The following is an 11,221-nucleotide window of genomic DNA, read 5'->3' on the forward strand; positions in this document are numbered from 1 at the left end:
CAACCAGAATGGTGCATGTAGCAACAATCCCAAATATTCTATGAATTTATAGCGTTATTAATTAATGCATGATTTTCCTAGTATTTCCTGTGCCGTTCCTAGTATAACTCTCATCATTGGCATGGCATGACGACTGAGTGTTTACTCTAAGTAAAGTAACATGAATCTCCAAGTGCCAGTGTTGAGATGTGCATGAAATACCCGTACAAGCTACACCATCCTCTAACAAAGAGGATCCCGTATCGGCGATTTTGTTAGCCTGATCGAGCATGTTTAAATTCCCTAAGGGAAATATGGGCTGTCCGCATCAGTCTCAGAAACGATCACGGCCACGCAAGTTGGCCTCATGATTTAACCAGCCTAGCCAAACCCTAGTAGGAATAGGCAATTACCGTGATGACCACCGGAGGGCCCACTTATGCCCTAGAGGGTCGAATACCACATCATACCCCCAGCGCGTCAAACGCCAAACCTAAAATAGGGTGGTCACGCCGATTTAGAAGAAGCTCAGATGAGAAAGACTGTTCAGGGCAGTCTTAAAGTCATCACGGCCGTCCAACTTCGCCAGACTGGTTGGACGAATCATATCATTCCATGAATGATCAGGGAAGTGCTAAGGCACGCGTTGGCGGGCCCACTTGTCCCTCACTCGATCGGTTTTCTCATGGCAAGGTCGTGGATCAATGAAACGATTGCTCAAACCATGGCAGGCGCGATGCTTCTAAGGGTCGCAGAAATTCCACTAATGTTTTAAATCGATCACAACCATACAACTTATCCAACATATTTGGATGTCTTAGATCATACCTAGGACCATCAGGGAGGTGCACATATGTTCACCGTCAGCCCAACGTGGGCCCCGCACGATCGGTCTCTCCAAAGGAGAAGCATAGCTCGCCAAACCGTTTCGCCAAAGTCACGTATACGTGACTGTTTCAAAACCCTAATTAGGGTTTGCGGCGTTGCATATCTGTCGTAGTTCGATCACGACCATCCATCTTCGCCAGCTTGGATGGAGGGTGTAGATATAGACTACATGCAAAGGTGGGCCCACAGTGATCACGTTGACACTCTTGGGACCTCGGACTAGGCATACTAGGACTCGGCACCTCGAAACACGCCCCCCAAAGTGGAATGTCACGCAACCTTTAATCCTTTGCGGCAATGGATTTTTGTCGCAAATCGATCACAACCACTCATCTTTGACAGTCAAATTGAGTGGCCTAGATCAAGCCTTCACGGGACGGAGAGGTATAGGCGTGCACAACAACGAGACGTCTCCACGCATGACCAGTCGATCCCACCAAAATCGGCGCCCTTGCGTGGATTCGGTGAAGCCAAAGAGGGATGCTTGCACACCTCCTAAAACCCTAAAATTCCATCAACGGTCGCGAATATGTACCGTAAACCATCTCGTCCGTCCAACTTTGCCAGCTTTGTCGGACAGCCTAGGTTAAAGACTAGCCAACCAATGAAGCATCTCGAGGATCGCTGTCTGCCACTCTGCCACAGGGAATGATCGACCGGGGGATGGCTCACCCGTGTGGCCTCCAAACGATCACTCGAAGATGGTTGAACATGATGTTGTTTTAAGACGCTTAATCCGCGACTTATTCGGTTAAGCTTTAAAACAATGATGCTTCATACATATTGATTGTTTTCGATGCATTACATGCATCGGGCATACACGATATTTCATAAATATCGATTCCTTAAATAACTTAGTTATTTAATTTAATAGCACCGTATGCTATTTCCTGCAGTGGGTCCCACGACACGCTCATTCGAGACATCAAGCATGTCACAAACTGGGGGATACTCACTGGGGTATTGGTCTGGCGGTTTACAACGTGCATCGTGCAACGCGCCATTACAAGAGCGTGTCAGGAAAAGGTGGATGGTTAACAGTGATGAGTAAAGTGGGCAAAGGTGTGATCGTGTGACAATCACCACTACTCCATCACTTCACCTCCTCCACTTCCTACGAGATGAGGGTTGCGCTCAATGACTTGTATAAATAGGTCCTTCACCTATTTCCAAACAACACGGAGAAACCAAGTGTTGTCACAGTATCCAGAAAACACCCAGAACTGATAGCTTACATTGTGCAATCTAGTTCAACATTCTGATACAACTCATAAACAGCCAACACCTTCTACTCCTCCCTCCCTAAGATCAACCTCATCTCCTTCACTTTGTGACCGAAGCAAGTCTGGAACGGCCATTTCTTGGTTTAGGCCAGAATTGTATAGATTGATCTCTTGAATCAAAAGAACTCCCGTGCAGTGCATTTGTTTAGGGTTTAGATTCGTTTCTCATCCACACACACCCAAATTTACCAAAACCAGTAGAAACAGTTTTCACCCATAAACAATTGGCGACCACAGTGGGAGATTAATCTCTCGGTTGTGAAGTCAATTTCTTCAATACCCAATCCCATTTGGCTGATTTTTCAAAATGGTTGGTCTTAGGACTGCCTCAACAACTTCAGATTCCGATCGAAGTTCCTCCAATAAAGATGCCACTTTTCCCAACGGTATATCTGGTGGTGTAACCAGAAGAATCCCAACATTGATCGAGTTAGCACGGGTGAAGGAGATTCACACGAAGAACTTGGACCTGATCAAAGAAACAATAAACGGCATACTCGATCTCCTCATCAAGATGACATCAGATATGAGCGTTTCTCCTGTCACATAGATTTCTACACTGGGGACTGATCCTAGCAATGATCCACCTCAAGACAATAGTTTCACTATGAACCAGAGGCCGGTGGACCAGGAAGCAACTTCTCTAGTGGAAAGTTTATGCGAACTTTTACACCTCTCGAAGAATCAGCGGGCGAAGACATTTGTTGCGATCAACCAGATAGCTCTAGACGTGCATTTAACTCCTTTGCGTCCAGAAGCCTCGAAAACACCAGAGATGTCTGTGAATAATGTCACATTTACAGAAAAAGACATGATGGCGGAATAAGGTCACAACTGGGCCCTACACGTTACTGCATGCATCAAGAATTCAGATTTCAAAATGGATCTCATCGACACGGGAGCATCTTCGAATGTGATTAGTCTCAAGATACTCAGGACGGCCAAGGTTCGCCCAAGCAAGATCGTGCGACATCCTACCACGATGACAGACTTTGAAGGAAACCAAACCAACACGTACGGGTATGTCAATTTGAATTTATCTGTAGGGCCCGTCCAATCAAAGGTGAAATTCGAATTCAAAGAAAAAGAGTCGGACTACCATATGATACAGGGATACCATGGCTTCATGACAATAGGATCATCCCCTCGACGTATCACCAATGCATGAAGACTATGCTGAATAAAGAAGTCGCTCGTATTCCTGCATCATTGTCTCCTTACGCACCAATATGTGGATCGGAATTGTTTGAACCAAGAGAATCTCTGCGGGAAGAATCATACAAAGGTCATTGCACCCACTCCCCACGTGGGCGTCAATCCAGGAAGAGGACCGACTTGCATCATTGAAGGATAAGTCCCACGATGCATCTTTGCTGACGAGACGTACCAATTCTTCTTCATCATGTGAAGCCACGACCCACGCTCACACTAAGAGGGAGCGAACTTTTGTGGCTAGCCGTGATCAGAAAGGGAAAACCGTGTACCTGTTAACAATTAGCAGGGGAGACTGTTACCGAGTCTCTCCGTCCAATCAAAGATGAAATTCGAATTCATAGAAAAGGAGTCGGACTACCATATGATACTGGGAGACCATGGCTTCATGACAATATGATCGTACCCTCGACATATCACCAATGCCTGAAGACTACGCTGAATAAAGAAGTCGTTCGTATTCCTGCATCATTGTCTCCTTACGCACCAATATGTGGATCAGAATTGTTTGAACCAAGAGAAGCTCCGCGGGAAGAATCATACAAAGGTCATTGCACCCACTCCCCACGTGGGAGTCAATCCAGGAATAGGACCGACTTACATCATTGAAGGCTAAGTCCCACGATGCATCTTTGCTGACAAGACGTACCGATTCTTCTTCATCATGTGAAGCCACGACCCACGCTCACACTAAGAGGGAGCGAAATTTTTTGGAGAGCCGTGATCAGAAAGGGAAAACCGTGTACCCGTTAGAAATTAGCAGGGGAGACTGTTACCCAGTCTCTCCGCCCAACGGAATGCTACAACAATGACGATCCACAAGAAGAAGTGCTAGATGCTCCATGAAAGCTGCAAGATGACACCAACTCCACAATTGATGAGCTCGAAATCGTTAACATCGGGAATGAGGAATCTCCTAGGCCTATCTCCATCAGCTCAACCTTGTGTACGGATGAACGCACGAAGCCCGTGGAACTTCTCAAAGAGTACCAGGACATATTCGCTTAGACGTATGAAGAAATGCCCGGTTTAGATGAAAAATTGGTCACCCATCATCTACATGTCATACCTGGATCCAAGCCGGTTAAACAGTCTCCGAGGTAGTTCATACACGAGGTAGAAGAGCAAATAAAGACTGAGATTCAGAAGTTGCTAGCTGCTGGCTTCATCAAACCCATTCATCATCCAACCTGGTTGGCTAATGTGGTTCCAATAAAAAAGAAAAATGGACAGATCAGGTGCTGCATAGATTTCAGAGACTTGAGCAGATGCTGCCCCAAAGATGATTTTCCTCTACCTAATATCGACATGTTAGTGGATGCCACCAGCGTACACGATGTGTTCTCCTTCATGGATGGATATAGCGGCTATAATCAGATAAGGATGTATGAGCATGACGCGAGTAAGACAGCTTTTTGAACTCCTTTCGGAAATTTTTATTATACTGTAATGCCATTTTTTTAATGCCGGTGCAACGTATCAACGCGCTATTACGACAATCTTCCACGACATGATGCATAAGAAAGTTGAAGACTACGTGGATGATATAGTAGTCAAATCAAAAGCTTGAGCGGCCCACACAGGAGTCTTACGACAAGTGTTCGAAAGGTGACTGCTAAGGGAATCAAAGTGGACCCATCCAAGACCCAAGTTATCCTCACGATGCTGCCTCCGCGTTAGGTGAAGGAACTCCAAAGCTTCATGGGCAAGGAAGCGTTTCGGAAGATTCAACGAATATTGTCATCTCCAAATCATCATAAGGGGTTCGCCTATTATGTCAGCCCGGACGAGAGCGAGCCTGAGACATCTTTAGATCTACTGGAGTCGACACTTCAAGGGAACAGCCTCAAGAAGATAGAGATGTCCGCATCATCATGTAGAGAATGAATCCGTAGCTTGGGCGAATCACTCTGTCAAACTTAAGAGTAATGCTTCAGCGAAACAACGAACATCCAAATGATTATGTCAAGAGGTATTGAATTCAGGCACTCGAGGGTCACGATTCAAATGTGACTGAACAACAAGTGGTGTAATTGTGCATCAATAGGATGGTACCTGTCTATCGTGATTTGTTGAAGAACCTGCGCTTTCAGACATCCTCTGAACTCCGTGAAGCTGCTAAACGCTCAGTTGCGACAACGCCTGTCCTGCTAGAAAGAACAAGCATGTCATTAATGAAGAGCCTCATGATGATGTTCGTGGAAGCATACATCTCACCAATAGGCAATACAACCTTCATCCTTCTGTAAGCAGTTTCGCTGAAGCAGCAACAGGAAAACCACCGATATACAACATCCTGCGCGTCCAAAATCGCCAACTCCAAATCCGGTACCACATGCACGACTTCCACAATGATGAAACGACGTCCAAGATATTCCATATCTGTATCGACGGCAGAAACATCAATGAGAGACGCCTTCAGAATTTCGTTTCCCGTAGAAGAAGTAGTTGCGTTACCAAAGGAGATTGCACATGGGACTTAAGAGGTACATACAGATTCTCCATGAAAAGAGCTTCATCATATTTGCAGAACCTATTAGTTAAGTCAGTCGCATGAAGGAACTTCCCTACTCCTCAAAGACACGATCCAAAGATGATAATGGCAAATAAGTTTGACTGGGGATTACTTAGCACTGCCCATCTCAAAAATGATGAATTTAGAGAGATGCAAGCACGCTATCATTATGATTCAAAGATGTCCAAAGACGAGGATATACTCAAGAGAGAAGACGTATTGTCAAAGACCAGTGATGTTCTTGGACGTCTATGAAACGCAATGCAGATGTAAAGACGACCTCATAAACCCAGCGTGACAACGTCTATCAAGTCGAAGGCTCAGTAGATACTCGTGGGCAGGGGACTGTCTCCCTATTTTTCATTCCATGAGGCAACATCAAGGAAGCTATCGGTTCCATCATTAGCTTTTCCCTCTAATAACGAGACAAGCTCTACCACTATATGAAGACTGCTAATCCCGAGCTTCACCATAGCAACAACCACTACGGACAGAGGTAATCCTAACTCCTGCATATTTTATTTTCCCATGGAGAAATAATAGAGTCACGGACGCGAGATGGCGATATCTTTATTATGGTAAACCCACCGACCATACAAGATAAAACCATATAAATCACGCTTGGGGACTGAGGCTCAACATGAAATTCCTGCGTCGTCAGTCAAGGACTTCTTCAACACAAGAAAGATGGTTAATCAAGAAGCATGTAATTCACAAAGGGAAGTCAAATTGAAGAAGAAGCCGCTTCAAAACTCTCTCCAGAAGAAGCCGCTTCAATGCTCCCTCCAGCAGAAGCCGCTTCAACGTTCCCTCCTGAAGAAGACACTTCAACGCTCTCTCCAGAAGAAGGCGCTTCAACGCTCTCTCCGGGACCCGCTTCGACGTTCGCTCCAGAAACTAATTCAACGCTCTCTTCAGGAGCCGCCTCGACGTTCGATCCAGAAGCTGCTTCAACGCTCTCTCCAGGAGCCGCCTCGACGTTCGCTCCGGAAGCTACATCAACGTTCTCTTTGTGAGATGCTTCAACATCTTTTTCAGAAATTGCTTCAGCATCCTTTTAAGGATATTACTCATGATAGGGCTCGTCCTCATCAGAGTCGAGGATTACGACCTCGTCATGAATAGTTTGAGAATCCAACCAACCATATTCCTAATCTACCTGGGGACAACCGACATCATGTTAGGGGAACGCTCACCTGGACGCCTCTTGAACGTAACATGATTCAAGGACAGGACGACCCATATCTCCTGGTAACATCAAACTTTGTCTCATAAGTTTTATCTTTATTTGTCACCATCTAATGCCTACACCGCAATAGTGCAACCATTGCGTGCTAGGCAGGGGACTTAATGTTGATGGTGGATTTTAGTTCAAGGATAAAATTATAAAACCAGTATTCAATGCGCTGACATCCTGAAAAAGGTAAAGCCTCTTAACAAGTGAGGAGTACTTCTTCACTTTATTTATTCGAAGCAATTCAATAGATACACAAAATTCACCCAGAATGGTGCATGTAGTAACAATCCCAAGTATTCTGTGAATTTTTAGCATTATTAATTAATGCATGATTTTCCTAGTATTTCCTATGTCGTTCCTAGAAGAACTCTCATCATTGGCATGGCATGACGACTGAGTGTTTACTCTCAGCAGAGTAACATGAATCTCCAAGTGCCAGTGTTGAGATGTGCACGAATTACCCGTATAGGCTACACCATCCTCTAACAAAGAGGATCTCGTATCGGCGCTTTTGTTATCCTGATCGAGAATGTTTAAATTCCTTAAGGGAAATCTGGGCTGTCCAAATCAGTCTCAGAAACGATCACGGCCACACAAGTTGGCCGCATGATTTAACCAGCCTAGCCAAACCCTAGTAGGAATAGGAAATTACTGTGATGACCACCGGAGGGCCCACTTATGCCCTAGGCGGTCGAATACCACATCACACCCCCAGCTCGTCAAATGCCAGCCCTAAAATAGGGTGGTCACGCCGCTTTAGAAGAAGCTCGGACGAGCAAGACTGTTCAGGGAAGTCTTAAAGTCATCACGACCGTCCAACTTCGCCAGCCTGGTTGGACAAATCAGATCATCCCATGAATGATCAGGGAAGTGCTAACGCACGCGTTGGCGGGCCCACTTCTCCCTCACCCGATCGGTTTTCTCACGGAAAGGTCGTGGAGCAATGAAACGATTGCTCAAACCACGGCAGGCGTGATGCTTCTAAGAGTCGCAGAAATTTCACTAATGTCTTAAATCAATCACAACCATCCAACTTAGACAACATGTTTGGATGGCTTAGATCATACCTAGGACCATCATAGAGGTGCACATATGTTCACCATCAGCCCAACGTGGGCCCCGCACGATCGGTCTCTCCAAAAGAGAAGCATAGCTCGCCAAACCGTTTGGCCAAAGTCACGTATACGTGACTGTTTCAAAACCCTAATTAGGGTTTGCGGCGTTGCATATCTGTCGTACTTCGATCACGACCATCCATCTTCGCCAGCCTGGATGGAGGGTGTAGATATAGACTTAAGAGGTCCCAAGAGTGTCAACGTTATCACTGTGGTCCCACTTTGCATGTAGTCGGTCGACCTAGGCAGACTAGGACTCGGCACCTCGAAACGCACGCCCCAAAGTGGCATGTCACGCAACCTTTAATCCTTTGCGGCAATGGATTTCTGTCGCAAATCGATCACGACCACTCATCTTTGCCAGTCAAATTGAGTGGCCTAGATCAAGCCTTCAGGGATGAAGAGGTATAGGCGTGCACAACAATGAGCCGTCTCCATGCATGACCGGTCGGTCCCACCAAAATCGGCTCCCATGTGTGGATTCGGTCAAGCCAAAGAGGGATGCTTGCGCACCTCCAAAAACCCTAAAATTCCATCAACGGTCGCGAATATATACCGTAAACCATCTCTTCCGTCCAACTTTGCCAGCTTGGTCGGACAACCTAGGTTAAAGACTAGGCAACCAATGAAGCATCTCGATGATCACTGTCCGCCACTCTGCCACAGGAAGTGATCGACCGGGGGATGGCTCACCCGTGTGTCCTCCAAACGATCACTCGAAGATGGTTGGACGTGATGTTGTTTTAAGACGCTTAATCCGCCACTTATTCGGTTAAGCTTTAAACAATGATGCTTCATACATATTGATTATTTTCGATGCATTACATGCATCGAGGATACAAAATATTTCATAAATATCAATTCCTTAAATAACTTAGTTATTTAATTTAATAGCACCGTATGCTATTTCCTGCAATGGGTCCCACGATCCGCTCATTCGAGACATCAAGCATGTCACAAACTGGGGGATACTTACTGGGGTATTGGTCTGGAGGTTTACAGCGTGCAGCGTGCAACGTGCCATTACAAGAGCATGTCAGGAAAAGGTGGACGGTTAACAGTGATGAGGAAAGTGGGCAAAGGTGTGATCGTGTGACAATCACCACTCCTACACGACCCCACTACTCCATCACTTCACCTCCTCCACTTCCTACGAGATGAGGGTTGCGCTCAATGACTTGTATAAATAGGTCCTTCACCTATTTCCAAATAACACGGAGAAACCAAATGTTGTCACAGTATCCAGAAAACACCCAAAACTGATAGCTTACATTGTGCAAGCCAGTTCAACATTCTGATACAAGTCATAAACAGCCAACACCTTCACAATATCAACACCTTCTTCGCTTCCCTCCCTAAGATCAACCCCATCTCCTTCACTTTGTGACCGAAGCAAGTCTGGAATGACCATTTCTTTGTTTAGGCCAGAATTGTATAAATTAATCTCTCGAATCAAAAGCACTCCCGTGCAGTGCATTTGTTTAGGGTTTAGATTCGTTTCTCATCCACACACACCCAAATTTACCAAAACCAGTAGAAACAATTTTCACCCATAAACAGGAAGCAATTGAACAAATATAAACATTACAACACCGCAATTGCACCGAATTTCGTAAAGCAAAAATACTTGATACCCAACAATAAAGAAGATACCAAATAATAAGCCAAATAAATTGACACAATTTTTCTTAACCAGAAACAATTGAATCACATAAAAATCCATACAAAACATAATAGAACATATCAATTGTACCGAAATTTTGTTAAGCAAAGGAAAAATATGTGTAAGATTACCATTGTTGTCTTCTAAGGATGTTTCAATGATTAAATGAGAGTTTTTAGAAAGACTACCAATGCCTGGATATAACACGGTATGTATACCTGGTATGTGCACTGTGAATCTCTAGTTCAGGTCCGGAACTCTTTTTTGCGAACTGTGTTTACGAATGGGTTTAGCTGTGAAAAGGTCCGGAGCTATTGTTCGCGTACGCGAACGGCTAGACAAGGCGAAGTCCAGAATTGTTGTTCGCGTACTCTGTTTGCGAATGGCACAGGAAGGCCAAAGTCTAGAACTATTGTTCGTGTACTCGGTTTACGAACACAATGGTTAGGTTCTAAAATCGGTAAGTATGGTCTTCGTACTTGTGAACTCAGGTTCGTTTGCGAACTCAGTTTACGAACTAAAGTCCCTGGAACTTTAATGATATAAGGTATGCGAAACTTGTTTTGCAAACCATGGCATTATGTTCATGAATTGGTCCTTGTATAAGTACTTTATACAATTACAAACCAAACCGAATATGTTTCAGTTGTTCATGTATATTTCTATGAGATAGTGAAAAATTGAACAACTCTCTTGAAACACATTTAGATTCATTTGATTATCTATCATGATTGATTGATCATCATATTTAATCTAGAAGTGTTAGATGAATATGGCTAAGTTATAAGTGTTAATATGGCTAACTTCGATTAACTATTATTGAGCCAACGGTTATACACGCTTAGGTACTATTTACCTATATCTAAATATAGGTATATTTCATTTGTATGTATCAAGCTAATACCATCTAACAATGGAGATTGATTGTTTAGTTTCTAAGCAGACTTATCTTGAATCTTAAATCAGGATTTCATCTAACGGTGAATATCAATTTATTTTTTACTAAGCTATCTTAGCTTTGATTGTAAGCAACCCTGATTTGAAAGACTATATAAGGGAGAACTCTAGCATCTGGGAAACCTAATCCCGACACTTCTGTGTGTCCTAGTTGCAAACTAGAGTCGATTCTCCTTTAACCTAGGTTTTCCAAAACCATTATTAGGTTAACGGCTTGAAGACTTCATTGGGATTCGTGAATCCAGATCCAATTATTTTCTTTGTAGTTGCGTATTCTGATCTTACTTTTTCGATCGTATTGAGTTTTATCTTCTCTAAGATTTACTCGAGATTTATCTCTGATAGGTAAGATATAAAAAGTAACCACAACAG

The sequence above is a fragment of the Papaver somniferum genome, chromosome 9, assembly GCF_003573695.1.
Source record: "Papaver somniferum cultivar HN1 chromosome 9, ASM357369v1, whole genome shotgun sequence".
NCBI classification, from domain to species: Eukaryota; Viridiplantae; Streptophyta; class Magnoliopsida; order Ranunculales; family Papaveraceae; genus Papaver; species Papaver somniferum.